The following is a 13,083-nucleotide window of genomic DNA, read 5'->3' as shown; positions in this document are numbered from 1 at the left end:
TGTTCGCAGAATGAATTTCGTGTCATAAAAAGCTTAAAATTGACTAGCGTGACCAGGATTAGAACCCAGGATACCACGGCCTCAACTTTGTGTTCTAACCACTAGACGATCACGGCTACCGACGACTCGTTCCAACTGAACTTTCATGCTATGGATTTATCTAGAGGACTAGTATTTTGTCGTATAAAAAGCTTAAAATTGACTGCCGTGACCAGGATACAAACCCGTGTTACCACGGCCACAACGTGGGAATTGGACAACGGCCACAACAAAGGGTACTAACCACTAGACGATCACGGCTACCTGGAACTCCTTAAAACCGGCCTTTCACACTATCCATTTCTTTGCAGAATGAATTTCGTACCATAAAAGCTTAAAACTGACTGCCGTGACCAGGATTCGAACATGGGTTACCACGGCCACAACTTGGGGTCCTAACCACTAGACGATCACGGCTATCAACGACTCGTTATAACAATTCTTTCACGCTATCGATTTCTCTACAGGACTAGAATTTTGCCCCATAAAAATCTCGAAAGCGATTGCCGTGACCAGGATTCGAACCCGGGTTACCACCAGACGATCACAGCTACCTGGCACTCGTTACAAACGCCCTTTCACGCTATCCATTTGTTCGCAGAATAAATTTCGCACCGTGATAAGCTTAAAATTGTCTTCCTTAACTAGAATTCGAACCTGGGTTACCACGACCACAACGTGCGGTCCTAACCACCAGTCGTTCACGACTACCAAGGACTAGTTATAAAAATTCTTTCATGCTATCGACTTCTCCAGAGGACTAAAATTTTGCCCCATAAAAAGCTTGAATGCGATTGCCGTGACCAGGATTCGAACCTGGGTTAGCACAACCACAACGTGGAGTCCTAACCACCAGACGACCACGGCTTCCCGACACTCCTTATAACTAATCTTTCACGCTATACATTTCTTCGCAGAATGCGTTTCGTATCATAAAAAGCTTAAAATTGACTGCCGTGACCAGGATTCGAACCTGGGTTACCACGGCCACAACATGAGGTCCTAACCACTAGACGACCACGGCTACCTGTTACTCGTTACAAATGCTCTTTCATGCTATCCATTTATTTGCAAAATAAATTTCGCATGAAAAGCTTAAAATTGACTTTCGTCACCAGGATTCGAATCTGGCTTAACAAGGCCACAACATGCGCTCCTAACCACCAGTCGACCACGGCTGCCTGGGACTCCATACAACTGCCCTTTCACGCTATCCATTTGTTCGCAGAAGGAATTTCGTACCATAAAAAGCTTAAAATTGACTGTCGTGACCAGAATTCGATCCTATCAATGACTCGTTATAATAATTCTTTCATGCCATCGATTTCTCCAAAGGACTAAAATTTTGCCCCATAAAAAGCTTGAACGCGACTGCCGTGACCAGGATTCGAACCTGGGTTACCACGGCCACAACGCGGGGTCCCAACCCATGGACGATCACGGCTACCTGGGACTCGTTACAAACCTCTTTCACGCTATCCATTTCTTCGCAGAATAAATTTTGCACCATAAAAAGCTTAAAATTAACTTCGGTCACCATGATTCGAACCTGGGTTACCACAGGCACAACGTGTGGTTCTAACCACTAGACGACCACGGCTACCTTTTAACCGTTACAACTGCCCTGTCACGCAGTCCATTTGTTTGCAGAATGAATTTCGGACCATACAAAGCTTAAAATTGACTGCCGTGACCAGGATTCAAACCAGGATTCAAACCGACTAAAATTTTGCCCCATAAAAAACTTGAAACCGATTGCCGTGACCAGGATTCGAACCTGGGTTACCACGGCCACAAGATTGTGCCCTAACTACCAGACGATCGCGGCTACCTGTAACTCGTTACAAACGCCCTTTCTCGCTATCCATTTGTTCGCAGAATAAATTTCGCATCATGAAAAGATTAAAATTGACTTCCGTAACCAGGATTTAAACCGGGGTTACCACGGCCATAACTTGCGGTCCTAACCACCAGTCCACCACGGCTGCCTGGGACTCCATACAACAGCCCTTTCACGCTATCCATTTGTTCGCAGAAGGAATTTCGTACCATAAAAGGCTCAAAATTGACTGCCGTGACCATGTTTCGAACCTGGGTTACCACCACGGCTATCAATGAATCGTTATAATAATTCTTTCATGCTATCGATTTCTCCAGAGGACTAAAATTTTGCTCCATAAAAAGATTGAATGCGATTGCCGTGACTAGGATTCGAACCTGGGTTATCACGGCCACAGCGTGGAATCCTAACCACTAGACGATCACGGCTATCAATGACTCGTTATAACAATTCTTTCATGCTATCGATTTCTCCAGAGGACTAAAATTTGCCCCATAAAAAGCTCGAATGCGATTGCCGTGACCAGGATTCAAACCTGGGTTACCACGGCCACAACGTGGGGTTCTAACCACTAGACGATCACGGCTACCTGTGACTGGTAACAAACACCTTTTACTTTCATTTCAAACCATGAAAAGCTTAAAATTGACTTGCGTAACCAGGATTCGAACGTGGGTTACCACGCCCACAACTCGCGGTCCTAACCACTAGTCGATCACGGCTGCCTGGGACTCCAGAAAACCGCCCTTTCACGCTATCCATTTCTTTTCAAAAGGAATTTCGTACCATAAAAAGCTTAAAATTTACTGCTGTGGCCAGGATTCGATCCTGGGTTACCACGGCCACAACGTTGGGTTCTAACCACTAGACGACCACGCCTACCTTTCAATCTATTCATTTGTTCTTGGACCATAAAAAGCTTAAAATTGACTGCCGTGACCAGGATTCGAACCTGGGTTACCATAGCCACAACGTGGGTACCATATCACTAAACGATCGCGGCTATCAAGGACTCGTTGTAACTGCTCTTTCACGCTATCGATTTCTCCAGAGGACTAAAATTTTGTCCCATAAAAAGCTTAAAAGTGCTCGCCGTGACCAGGATTCGAACCTGGGTTACCACGGTAACAAAGTGGGGTCCTAACCACTAGCCGATCACAGCTATGAAGGACTCGTTGTAACTGTTCTTTCACGCTATCGATTTCTTCAGAGAACTAGAATTTTGTCCCATAAAAAGCTTAAGAGTGATTGGGACTCGTTAAAACTGCCCTAAAAATCTTAAAATTGACAGCCATGACTAGGATTCCAACCTGGGTTACCACGGCCACAACGTAAGCTACTAACCACTAGACTTCTTTGGGGTTGGGTCCTAACCACTAGTAGACGATCACGTGTACCTGAGACTCGCTACAATTGCCCTTTCACGCTATCGATTTGTTGGGAGGTCTAGAATTTTGTACCATAAAAAAGGTTAAAAGTGACTGCCGTGACCAGGATTCGAACCCGGCTTACCACGCCCACAACGTGGTGTGCAAACCACCAGACAACAATGGCTACCTGGGCTTCGAAACAACCTAACCATCACACGATCACGGCTACCTGGAACTGATACAACAGCCCTTTCACGCTATCGATTCGTTCGGAAGACTAGAATTTTGTACCATAAAAATGTTTAAAAGACAAAATACTGATGATAGAGATCATAGTTTTAGGAAATATCATTAAATATTATAGACCTACGACGGGTGGTTTAATTATAAAAATTGAATGTAGTTTGGAATAATAAAAAGCGTGCAAATTTAAAAATTGAATAGTCACAGTTTTAAAAGTCACTAAATCTGAAGTTTTATTCATTATGTACATTAATTACATATATCGGGAACTTCATTCAACTTGCCCTAAGGCAAAATGTTACTCACAACTAGTTTATTCAGATATCATACATATCATATGTAACATATGTATATATAAACATATTGATGTATTCTATATTTGTACTACATATGTCTGCGATACTCTATATATATTGAGAAATTTTATGTTTCACATTATGACGTTTAGAGACTTTGTGCAAGAATTCGTTGGTGAATTGTTTCGAAATTGTATCCATAATTGTATTCCAATCGTTTCCATATCGATACTTTGATATGGAAATTGATATTTTGCCATGAATTTGTAACAATCGTATCGATTGCTTATTTGCACGATCTATTTATAATACTTATGAAAACAGTTAAGTTCGACAATCAAAGAATTGGTAAATCGACAATGATTTCTATAATTGTAGTATTTTTCATATCAATATAAATACCTAAAAGATTTTTAATATTATTTTGTATTAAAGCATTTCCATATTATTAAGTAATTGTTATTTATATCTTATTGTTAACTTCCCGTAGGGCAAGTTATAGTAATCGCAAAAAAATCGAAAATGAAAATTTTTATATATCTTTACGTTTCAGAGGTTTCTGAACATTTTGGCATACCTTAGAAAAAATGGATGTATGTGTGTGTGTGTGTGTGTGTGTGTATGTGTGTGTGTATGTGTGTGTATGTGTGTGTGTATGTATGTACGTGTGTGTATGTATGTGCGGATACAATTTTTCGTCGACGATTTCGGGAACACCGATCAACCGATCTGAATAATTCAAAAAACATTCGATTCGTATTGATAAGGAGACGTGCTGATTAGTTTTTGGCGAAGGCAGGTCTAGCCGTTCTGAAGATACGGGGCAAAAAGTGCCGAAAACGGTAACTCAGTTTTTAAGAGAACGGAGCGTCCGATTTGAAAAATTCAAAAAATATTTTACTTGTATTGACAAGATGTAGATTTGATCAAATTTTCATGAAGGCAGGTCTAGCGGTTTCGGAGATCTAATGAAAAAAGTAAAAAAAAATGCCATTCGGCGGTTAAAAATGATCATTAGACATATGCACATCAAATTATCAGATATTTTATAGAGATTTTAACAATAAGTATAAATTTTTTTTACATTTCTATGGGTTCCGTACCAATGCTTATGCGTTAGACGGCGGCGCGGCACTTGCGAGCTTTGACATTTCGTCTCTATGCAGTTCAAGCAGTGCGATTGCTTTGAAAAAAAGTTCAGAATTTCCAAAATATGTCAAAATGAAGAAAACATTTTTTTTTCAAAAAATTTTATTGTTTTAAAAAAAAAATTTTTTTTCTCAAAAAAAATTTTTTTTTTTCAAATAAAAATTTTTTTTTAAAAAAAAAGTAATTTTTTGTCAAATTTATAGTTTCTCAAAAATCTATTTTTTTCGAAGTAAATTTTTTTTCAAAAATGTTATTCGTTTTTGAAAAAATAATAATTTTTGGTACGGGAAGTTCCAGCAATTTGCCTTAAGGCACGATGCCCTAATTGCCTTAAGACAGAATTCCACTTACAGCTAGTTTGGCTAGTTTCTGAAAGACTACCCAGTAGTTGACCTCACCTAGTTGGGACATATTATTAATGCACTCGATAGTATTTTTCAAGTTCATATTTTTATATGCAGGTGAGAACGAATAGAATTTTTGTTTGAGATCTATAACCTTATCTTAAAATTAGATATTATGCTGTCTGATATCGAATTGATCGAGGTTGATAACTCGGGAATGGTTAACATATATATAAAGGTTGTCGCCCAAATATAAGCACTTTTAATATATTCTATCTATAAAATATGAATGATGAAATTTGCAGTATTTATAATTAATGATTATTTAATAAATATATATTTATATTTATATTATTTACGGATACAGGAATAAATTTAATAATTACAGAAAATAAATTATCCTAATTGAATTAAGTATAGTAAAATACAACTATTAAACAATATTACGCCTAACATTAGTAATATCTAATACAATAACTTGAAGAAAAAAAAATGTAATAAAATTCAAATAGTTTAATTGTTGTAGATCTTGAGAGTCTTCTTATGGTAAAAAAATCCTTGAAATATCCGTTATGCAATTTTTAGTTGAGTATCATATCTGGAAAATAAAAATTAAGAGCAGTATCAAAAAAGAATATACAATATGAAAATAATTGTAATGATAAAATACTTAAAGTAGGAAAATAGTAAAATAATTTAGAATAAAAATTAGCAAAGGTATTGAAAAGGGAAAAAAATTGCAACTGTTGCAAAAAGAAGTATTAATTAGTAACAGTAGGCATTTCATTATCAAAATAATGTTTGATATCGAAATTGGCAAACTCAGAAGTATCGTAGAAACTTTGAGCTTTTAAAAGTTTAACAATAGTATTATGAAATTGACGATCATTCAGTTTCCTAATATGTAGTGGGAGTAGATTAAAAAGCTGTACTCCTCTTCCGTCTATGGTATTAAAAGATGTTTCAAGTTTAAAAGTTGGTCCTTTTATAGTCAAATTTCTTGTTTTATAATAGGAATTTAACATGGAGGATAGGTTGAAGCGTTCAGGATTATTCTTTATGAATGACAACGTAATTAGCAAAAATATACAGGGAACAGTGAGAATGTTATATTGTCGGAAAAGATTCCTACATGAGGATAAAGAACTGAGGGAAAAAATTATTCTTAATGCTCTTTTCTGTATTTTGAATATATCCTTTAAGGATGATGAGAATCCCCAGAATTGTATTCCATAAGCGAGATGCGAATAGAAATTAGAATAATAAATTGAAAGAAGGCAATTTAAACTAACTTTTGATTTAAGAATTCTCAACATGAAACAGGTTTTAGTTAACTTAGGTACAAGTATGGAATGAATATGATCGTCCCAGTTTAAGTTTTTTTGTAATTGGATGCCTAGAAATTTTGAGACTGAGGAAAATTCAAATTGAATGCTATTGATAGTTAAAGAATTGATCTCATGACTTATCCTATTTACTGTTCGAAAAGACATAATTTGGGTTTTGTCATTATTGAGCAAAAGATTATTAGAATTGAACCAATTCGAAATTGACTTCATAACTAGATTTAATTTATTATTTACTTCTTCTAAGGAATTGCTTTTTATAATCACACTAGTGTCGTCGGCAAAAAGAATAAATTTACAGAGATCTGTACATTTTGGCAGATCGTTTATGTAGATGAGAAATAATAATGGTCCAAGAATTGAGCCCTGAGGGACACCGAGCTTAATATTTTGTTTGTCTGAGATAATTACTGAACCACGATCATTAAGATAAACAGATTGAGTCCTATTTGATAAGTAAGATGAGAATAATTCAAGAACTATACCACGTACACCGTATTTATCGAGCTTGTTTAAAAGAATTTCATGGGAGATACAATCAAAAGCTTTGGACAAGTCACAGAAAACTGCAACGCAGAAGCTACCATCTTCGAAAGAGTGAATAATGTCATGGACTAATGTGTAAATTGAGTGAGAAGTAGAGTGATTTCGACGAAACCCAAATTGATTTTTATATAATATATTATTAACTGTTAAAAAATTGTTTAGCCGACTATGTAATATTTTTTCAAAAATTTTGTCAAAAGTGTTTAATAGAGAAATTGGCCTGTAATTATTGATAATGTCAGTGGGGCCTTTTTTATGAAGTGGCCTAATTTTTGAATGTTTTAAATGATTCGGATAGACACCGTTACTAATTGCGTTGTTTAAGCAAGTAAGGAGATCATCAATGAATAGTGGATAGAATTGTTTTAAAATATCAGACGAAATTTCATCAGGACCAGATGAGTATGAATTTTTAAGGGACAGAATTGTTTTCGACAGCTCATCAGGAGTTATGGGAAATAGGTACAGTGAATTCTGATTTCTAATAATTTTAGAAAAATGTGCTGCTGAAATATTCGGATCGATTACAATATTGGATGTTATATAAAAAGATTCATTAACAAAATAGTTATTAAAAGCATTTGCTATAATTATTTTATCATTGACTTTTTCATTGTTTATATAAGATAATTTAAATCAATTGTTATTATTTATTCTTCAGTTTTTATTAATTATTGATTATAATATTTCCCGATTATTTCTTTATTTACGAGAAGGAAAGTGCCAGCGATAGACTTCAAGTAAACAACAATTTTTCTTAAGGCACAATGCCATGCACCACTACATATGAAAATATTATACGCAATTTATAAAATTATATTTAGTTTCTGCCATAGAACTGGAGTATTCAAAATATTATATAGTATTCCTAAGACTACCGCCATCAACATTAAACAATTGATATTTCAAAGTATCAAAAACAACATTTAAAAGAAATAAAAAAATTCAAATTGTATGGTAAAGGGTCAATAAGGTATCGTCTGCCACTAAGCGTAACAATTTAAATGGCGACAGACAAACTTCAAATAAACAACACCTGAAAGACCATTTCATCATTCCCTTTTTCTGAACAAATCAGATGGATCAATTTGATGACAGACAGACAGACAAAAAGTATTTATTACAATAGTTGATCATACATTTGCATTGTTAGTTATCACATATTTTTTACTCATGGGTATTTTATATTACATAATTGATCTAAATATATACAGTGAATATTGTGAACACAGTGAGACAGATCGTGTGGCAAAAAAGAGGAAAAAAACTTTTCCTCCCAAAAAAAAAAAAAAAACACAAAGCAATATTTATAATTATAGTTAATTATACAAATAAAAAGAAAAACAAAATAAAAGATTTATTCTCATCCAAGTATCAATTGCCGCTATGGGTCGATCAGTATATATTTTGGCATGGCGTGATTGCCATACCAAATATCGTCTCTTGTGTATTGGCCGAGGCCCGCGATGTTCATATTAGGATGATCCCCACATTTTAGATAAAAATTCTCAGTGAGCTTTTTTATGTAGTCGAGTAGTGTCGGTACGTCAGTCTGTTTGTGTATGTATTTTGAAGAGTAGTAATGTCTAGTCAGTGGGTCCCTTATTTTGTTGAGTACGAGTCGTAGTGTCTTATTTTGTAATGTCTGTAGTTTTCGTAAGTTAGTCTTAGTCGTCGCGTTCCATGCCGGAGCGGCGTATGTCAGTATCGGTCTTATTAGTGTCAAGTAAAGTGTTCACTTGTTCTTCACGCTTAGCGGGCTGTTGTGGTTCAAGAGAGGTCTCAGTAGATTCAACATCCCGTAAGCCTGTCCAATTTTTGTATTAACATGTTTTGTGAAGCTGAGTCTATGGTCCAGGGTCACACCATGATATTTGACATCCTTGGACCACTCAACTTCACAATCCAATACTTTAATTTTGTCCAAGTCAGTCAGTCTAGTCGTGGCATTTCGGCTCTTTGTGAAAAGAATAGCCTCCGTCTTTTGCGGATTAATTTTAATTTGCCATTTGTCAGTATATTCAGTTAGTTTGTCTATGTGTTTTTGTATCTTTGTAGTCAGTAGTGTAGGTGAACGTGATGATTTGTATATGGCAGTGTCGTCAGCAAATGTCAGTAACGTTGTGTCGGCGTCAGTGGGTATGTCGTGAATGTAGACATTAAACAGTGACGGTCCCAGGATTGAGCCCTGCGGTACTCCCGCCGTCACTTGTTTAACCGTCGAAAGTCCGTTGTCTACTTGTACAGTAAAGTTGCGGTCTGAAAGGTATGAGTGTAAAGTTCTCGTTATGTACGGTGGAAAGTTTAGTTGCATAAGTTTATGTATAAGTCCGTCCATCCAGATGGTGTCAAATGCCTTCTCAAAGTCGAGTAACACCAGTCCGGTATGGTTTCGTCTGTTGAAATTGAGAACTGTATTTTCTATGAGTTTTGTCAGTGGGTGTAATGTGGAGTGTCGTTCTTTGAAGCCGTATTGTGTGTCAGGTATGATTTTGTTGTGTCTTGTGTGTTTGTTCAGTCTTTTGAGTAGTACTTTTTCGGCTACCTTACTCATTGTGTTGAGGAGGCTGATCGGTCTGTAGTTCTGTGGTATGTCTGGCTGTTTCCTTGGCTTCACTATTGGAAATATGGTGGAGGTTTTCCAAGAAGCCTTTTGTCATTATTCTATTTATTATCCGGGTAAGTAAAATGTAGGCGTTCGTCGGCAGTTGTTTAAGTATTATGTTTTGAAGTCCGTCCGGTCCTGGTGCTTTTCTGTTCGGTAATTTTTTTAACTATTGTCTTTATTTCGGAAACTGTGGCAGGGTCTATTCGTAAGTCTTTGTCCCTGTGGAGGTCAGTGAAGTTTTGAATTGTCTCGTGTACGTCTTGTTTCAGGTCTGCGTTTGACATATTGGCATTTTGTTTATGTATGTTCTCAAAGTTTTTTGCCAATATTTCCGCCTTGTCTGCTGGTGTCGTTGCGTAATTGTTGTCAGTTAATTTGAGTGGAGGTATGGATGATGGTTTCTGCGTCAGTCTTTTTGCTGTCTGCCAAACTTTGTGTGGGTCAGTATTTATGTTCTCGAGTCTTTTGGTCCAAGTGTTATTTCGGTGGTCACGTATATCATTGGATATAATTTTTGTCAGTCTGTTAACATGTTCCTTGAGTAGTCTGTCACCGGTACGTTGCCACAGTTTCTTTGTATGATTTTTAAGTTGTATTTTCAATCAAATGTGTTCTGGCAAGTCGTTGGCTGGTGTTGTTCTTAAGTCTAGTGTCGGTATGGTCTGTTGTACAGCGTCTGTGATTGTCAGTGTAAGGTGTGTTACAGCCTCCTCAATGTCAGTGTTAGTATCGATTGGCATAGTGTGTCGTGTGTTGTCTGTGATGGTGTCTCTGAAAAATGGCCAGTTGGCTCTGGTGTAATCTAAAAATTTGCGTTTGGGAGTCTGGTCGACGTCTAGTCTGTCTGAAATGGTCATAAAAACTGGATTATGGTCGGAGTTAAAAAGTGTTCTTGTTATGGGTTCGGATGTTACGTGTAGATTTTTTGTCAATGCCAAATCGATCGTGCTGTGATGGTGTGTCTGTACGGTGGCGTATCTAGTCGGCGTGTCAGGAAAGTGTAGTTGTGCGTCTGTGGTGTTGGTTCGGTGTTGTGTTCGGATCGGTGCTGGTCTTGGTGATGGTGAAGGCCGGGCCGGTGATAGTGTGGACTGAAGCGGAGGTCGGTATGATGTCCGTGGGACAGGGAGTTGAGGATAATCAGGTTTGAAGTTAGGGCCGGTGTTTGTCGGATTTAGAGCTGACGAGAAACTTCTTGTCAGTGGCATTGGTGTTGGAGCTGGCACATATACTTTTCTTCTCTTGAGAGTATCGTTTTCCTTCTTCTCAATGAAATTAAGGAGTGCGGAGCACTGAGAATAGTTCGCCGGGTGTTCTTTCTTACAATTGACACACATCGGTGCCTCGGTTAGTAGTCAATTTGATGACAGTCTAAGTTTCGACTAGATATTATACGGTCAGTACTTTAGGACGAGTTAGAAGTTGGAAATTTAAGTACCTGCGCCAGCGCGAGTTTAGAATATAAACAACATTCTAAAATTATGGGTCAATTTCAAAACAAGGCTCAAGATGGCTCAAAATCGGTCACCAACTAGTCGCATTCATACACTAAAAGTTTGATTAAAATATTTCGTTATTATTTTACTACAAAATACTATTAATTTTAATTAAAACATATAATAAATTATATAAAATGGTAGTTTATTTATCTGCTAATTTTATTTTTATTTGTATTTCTTCATTTTCTTCATTTATAGTAATGAAATTGGCAGTTAAATTGATTTAGTACATTGGCGGTTAAATTTTGACATTGTGTAGTAATTTTTACTATCATATATCTAATATTTTTAGTAAAAACATTACTTATATGATTTTTCTACTTCTGCCTTCAATTCTTCATACGCTAAACTAAAAATTATACGCTATTTTTACGATAATGTTTTTTGTTCTCTTTATTTAAATAATTTGTAGTGGTTCCCTGATTGATTTGTACCATTTTGATTCAATCAATATTATTATATTTCTACTACATACTTAATTCTTTGGCTGAATTATGAGACATAATATGTCTCGTTTCGAGAACAACATATTATGTGGTTTTCGAAATGAGTACAAATAAAATATTTAACATTTATTAACTTCCTGAAGAAAAAGTTCATGTTATCGACAGAAAATCCGATTTTATAATTTTATTTCACGATATTTCAAGTGCGTGAATCGTTAGACCCAATTTTAATAAAAAGTATTTTTTTTGCGTATGATTTGTTGTGTATGTTAGTCAATTTTTTATCTTTCGTCGGCGTTTTCTCAAAAAACGCCTGTGCCGACTTCAAAAATTTTAATTATGGAACTCAATAAGAACTAGCTCTGATTAGTTCTGCAAGAAGAATCTGCAGAAAAGTGCAAATTTCGTCGACGGTTTCGTGAAAAATTCGCAGCCGAATTTGAAAATGTAGAAATCGTTCGAAAGATATCATTTGTGAATCGCACTGATTGGTTTTGATAAAAATCGCTCAGCTATTTTTGTAATAAATTGAAGAAAATATGGAATAAACAAACATCTTAAAATACTATTTAAGAAATTGAATTTATTCAATACAAATAATATTAGTCTGAAAGATATTAACTAGAAATCGTGTCGATTATATTTTAATGAAAACAAAAATGTTATTTTTGAAATTAACAATTAAACATTTTACCTAAACAGCTGAATCTTCTTATTGATTAAATTGAATTGCATCTTCATTCAGCTAAAATAATACAAAACATTGAATAAATACAGTAACAAGAAATTAGGATATAATTTAAAAAAACTATTGAATATAATAATAATCAGGAGAAAAATTTGCAAATATATAAATTTTAGAAACACAAAATTATAACCCATTGTTTGTTTTTGAAAGTCGCCTAAAATGGAATATGGGATCTCAAAAGGGATACCAATGGGTAAACTCTATTTTGGTCTTAACTTTGCATATTATCATTTATCATTACTAAATGTTTTTACTAAATCTTAAAAACAGATTGTATTTAAATTTTGAGAATTAAAAAATATGCTTTTATAAAGTACCATGTATATGATGACTGATATAGGTAAATCATGTTTCTAATAAAAATTGCAATTGACTGGACAACATTAAAAACCAAAAAAATATTCAATATTTTTAATACGCAGTAGTAATATATTGAAGAAAAAGTAAGAATTTCGAGAAAAATTTAGCAGTGCACATACGTATGTATGCGAATTCTAAACCATTTATACAATATTTTTCAAGGAGTTTATAATGTTTTGCCGAATGATGACACATGTTCATTGTCTAAAAGTATCAATAAATAATTGCCGTCGTCAATAAATGTCAATA

At 35.5% G+C, this 13,083-nt stretch overlaps 1 protein-coding gene and 4 non-coding genes across 5 annotated transcripts in view; 1 reads left to right on the top strand and 4 right to left on the bottom strand.

Annotated features, from left to right (window-relative positions):
- LOC113375974 overlaps positions 1-13,083 on the top strand; it is a 65,025-nt gene that overhangs the window by 23,738 nt on the left and 28,204 nt on the right. The gene's annotated exons all lie outside the window — the stretch shown is intronic.
- Trnah-gug lies at positions 385-456 on the bottom strand. Its single transcript has one exon. It is a non-coding gene; the product is annotated as a tRNA-His (tRNA).
- Positions 992-1,063, bottom strand: Trnah-gug. Its single transcript has one exon. It is a non-coding gene; the product is annotated as a tRNA-His (tRNA).
- Positions 2,236-2,307, bottom strand: Trnah-gug. Its single transcript has one exon. It is a non-coding gene; the product is annotated as a tRNA-His (tRNA).
- Trnah-gug lies at positions 2,394-2,465 on the bottom strand. The gene has a single exon. It is a non-coding gene; the product is annotated as a tRNA-His (tRNA).

This window comes from Ctenocephalides felis, unplaced genomic scaffold, assembly GCF_003426905.1.
Source record: "Ctenocephalides felis isolate EL2017-DRISC unplaced genomic scaffold, ASM342690v1 CF-g0.4_SCAFFOLD_01886, whole genome shotgun sequence".
In the NCBI taxonomy this organism is placed as follows: domain Eukaryota; kingdom Metazoa; phylum Arthropoda; class Insecta; order Siphonaptera; family Pulicidae; genus Ctenocephalides; species Ctenocephalides felis.
Note: the sequence above shows the minus strand (reverse complement) of the source record. Positions and strands in the feature narration are given on the sequence as shown.